Genomic DNA, 4,236 nt, shown 5'->3' on the forward strand with positions numbered 1-4,236 from the left:
GCGGCCGTAGCAGTCGCACGGTTCCGGACTGCGCGCCTAGAACCGCGAGACCACCGCGGACGGCCTTTAATTAACATTCAGACTTGTATGTGCACCATATTGACTTAACAAGTGAATGTCCGCTAAAAAGATTGTTTACTGCCAGGAGGACGTTATTATTTTACCGTGTTAATCAGTGTAAGTAAAGACGTAATTTTGTGTAAAGCCAATAAAACATATTTCGAAATTTTTAGAAGTCTGTTTCCTTTCCTCATTAATGTGGTGTGTTATGCGTGAACATGCCTCCTTTGGTGCGTAAACTTGCCCATTTCCGAGGCAAACTAAAACACGGTAAATCCGATAAGAAATTAAAAATTTCAGAAAAAGAATCCACGTAAACGTGCCCTAGTCTCGCCTACCTAAGATGAAGCGTACAAATTAAGAACAAAAAATAAAGCCAAACATGTATCAACATTTATTCGGATATGAAGAGAACGTTGTTTTTCACGATCATATTAAAAGAATGGAAGCAACCAGACACACACGAGAGAGACTGAGAAATTCAACGAAAGTCGTTGTAAGGTGAAAATTGAACAATAATTTAAACGGAGCCTAAAAGAAGGCTTTGAGGAAGCAGGAACAACAGAAGCTGACATGAAATGAAATATCGTGCGGCTAGGGCCTCCCGTCGGGTAGACCGTTCGCCTGGTGCAGGTCTTTGCAGTTGAAGCCACTTCGGCGACCTGCGCGTCGATGGGGATGAAATGATGATGATTAGGACAACACAACACTCAGTCCCTGAGCGGAGAAAATCTCCGACCCTACCGGGAATCGAACTCGGGTCCTTAGGATTGACAGTCTGTCACGCTGACCACTCAGCTGATACACTAGGGAAAAAAAAAATAAAATGAAATTGGTAGACGCTTCATGCTGAACATTCGGCCTGGCAACAAAACTGAATAGGACCGCAATAGCTACATATGACCAGCGAAAAAAGAGACCATTAAAAGATAAAGAAAGTTATAAAAACGGCAAATACCCTTTTTTGTTCATCGCGTGGTCTAGTAGGGACAAAACCTTAAAAATAATTGGATGCTAGCGTGGGGAAATGGGAGTATATCTTCACGTCTCCGTCAATGGACGGAGGAATACTGTTTAACGTCGAGAGGTACAGAGACTAGATGCTTCAAACACTTGTAAAATTTTCCAGTGGTATAGTTGCTCAACACTTCATGGACAATAATGCCTGTCGACATTGAATTGACCTTCTATACGATTTCTAGTAAGTGAAAATGTACTCGCATGCACAAGGGCAACAGATCTGCCCACCTGTAACCCATGGAATATGTCTGAGATCCATTGGGACGACCAGAATCCCACCAGTTATCCTCCACTGAAGATTCTCTGCTACTTTTGTACAAAACATCCTCTGGATTATAATACATTCCAAACGGAATGCCGGCCGCGGTGGTCTCGCGGTTCTAGGCTCGCAGTCCGGAACAGTGCGATTGCTACGGTCGCAGGTTCGAATCCTGCCTCGGGCATGGATGTGTGTGATGTCCTTAGGTTAGTTAGGTTTAAGTAGTTCTAAGTTCTAGGGGACTAATGACCACAGCAGTTGAGTCCCATAGTGCTCAGAGCCATTTGAACCAAACGGAACACTGAGCCGCAGGGATTATGTACGTCATTCCGCAGCGTGTGCGGGAGCTGGGGAAAATGACGTTCTTTATTAATTTTTTGTATGTGTGGAAGAGATTTAATTTTTTTAGACTTTCCATGCGTATTTTGGTTTCAGAAATAGTGGCGTCCTCTATTGGGCAGCGTCTTGTCCCTATTTTTTTTTCTACGAATACTTGGTTCACTGTGAGACGTGGTGCATGTATCGCGTTCTCGAGGTACAGGATTCAGAGCACGGCCCGATCATCCAGATTTCTATTTTTCGAGGTGTCTATGACATCGTTTAGTCAAATGTCTGTAAGATTCCTTTGGAGCAACCAAGTCTCATTTCTTCTCCAAACCGTGCTTAGTCAAAGTCTTTGTTTGGTTTCTGTTGTTGTGGTCTTCAGCCCTGAGACTGGTTTGATGCAGCTCTCCATGCTACTCTATCCTGTGCAAGCTTCTTCATCTCCCAGTACCTTCTGCAGCCTACATCCTTTTCAGTCTGCTTAGTGTACTCATCTCTTGGTCTCCCTCTACGGTTTTTACCCTCCACGCTGCCCTATAATACTAAATTGGTGATCCATCGATGTCTCAGAACATATCCTACCAGCCAATCCCTTCTTCTAGTCAAGTTGTGCCACAAGCTCCTCTTCTCCCCAATTCTATTCAATACCTCCTCATTAGTTATGTGATCTACCCATCTAATCTTCAGCATTCTTCTGTAGCACCACGTTTCAAAAGCTTCTGTTCTCTTATATTTATCATATTATTCTCTTATATTTATCATCCATGTTTCACTTCCATACATGGCTACACTCCATACAAATACTTCCAGAAACGACTTCCTGACACTTAAATTTACACTCGATGTTAACAAATTTTTCTTCTGCTGAAACGCTTTCCTTGCTACTGACAGTCTACATTTTATATCCTCTCTACTTCGGCCATCATCAGTTATTTTGCTCCCCAAATAGCAAAACTCCTTTACTACTTTAAGTGTCTCATTTCCTAATCTAATTCCCTCAGCATCACCCGACTTAATTCGACTACATTCCATTATCCTCGTTCTGCTTTTTTGATGTTCATCTTATACCCTCATTTCAAGACACTATCCATTCCGTTCAACTGCTCTTCCAAGTCCTTAGCTGTCCCTGACAGAATTACAATGTCATCGGTGAACATCAAAGTTTTTATTTCTTCTCCATGGATTTTAATACCTACTCCGAACTTTTCTTTTGTTTCCTTTATTGCTTGCTCAATATACAGATCGAATAACATCGGGGATAGGCCTGTCTCACTCCATTCCCAACAACTGCTTCCCTTTCATGCCCCTCGACTCTTATATCTGCCATCTGCTTTCTGTACAAACTGTAAATAGCCTTTCGCTCCTAGTATATTACCCCCGCCACCTTCAGAATTCGAATGAGAGTATTCCAATCAACATTGTCAAAAGCTTTCTCTAAGTCTACAAATGCTAGAAATGTAGGTTTGCCTTTCCTTAATCTAGCTTCTAAGATACTTTTGTTGACCTCATTTCCAACTGCACGCTGAACCGTAGTATTCAGTCTATCCTGCTTCCTCAGTTCACAATCCTTTCCAAAAAACTCCTCAGAAAAGAAGCTGTGTTCATCAACAGAAAGCTTTAATTAAAAGATCCACACTTTTTGAAGGTATCTAATTCTTAAGAATGAAGAAAGGCTTTTTCCAGGGCCTTCGAAAAGTACGAGGATTTCTTTAGTGGTAAGTACTATACCGATCTGCGGTAAACATTCTTCATAGGTGTGTTGCTGAGGTACTGATGTTGAACATATTGTTCATCGTGACTGTATCTAGGAACCTAGGATTAAGGATTTAAAAATTAGCAGCTGCATTCTTGAATGAACCATATCTGTCTAAGAGATGTAACTTTGCCATCTTCTTTGTACAATCACAAAGGCGAATATCTTGCGTCAAGAACTGGATGGAGCTTATCTAAGTATTACGAAAGGATTTCGTCGTCGGCTATATAAATTCGAAGACACGAATTACCAAAAAAAAATTGTTTTCGACCCAGTTCTCACATGTTGTATGTAGGTAAGTGTAAAGTTCTCGTTCTTCAGAAGCAAACGGCCCCTAAGAACTAGGCCGGGAATTAGCAAAAGGTCCTTCATGCTCGCCGGAAAGCTGCACGTCCTAAATCAAAATTGAAAACAAAAATTATCTGCACGAACTCTGAGTAGTTTCTTTACTTAAATCCAGGTAATGCTGGTTCGATAGTGAAATGATTTAGAAAAGTACTCGATACTCTCATCACGATCATGTTTCTGTCGTGTGGAAAAGATTTTCTTCGCATTTTAACAATAATTGCTCATTTCTTCTCAATAAAACAAGCAGAGAAGTTGGAAATTTTGTTATTTATAAAACATACATTTTATTTCTGGAGGAATATCCAGTAACATGTCACTTAAAAAAATTATCAATGTAATATATTTATATACTTTGTGGTTTTATTAGTACAGCATTCAACCATTTTCAAATGGTAATTGCAATTTTAATAAAAATACGGGTCATCATGTCACATACACAATGTCATGAAACTCTTTGAAGACCTTTTTCTAT

Source organism: Schistocerca gregaria, chromosome 3, assembly GCF_023897955.1.
Source record: "Schistocerca gregaria isolate iqSchGreg1 chromosome 3, iqSchGreg1.2, whole genome shotgun sequence".
Lineage (NCBI taxonomy): Eukaryota > Metazoa > Arthropoda > Insecta > Orthoptera > Acrididae > Schistocerca > Schistocerca gregaria.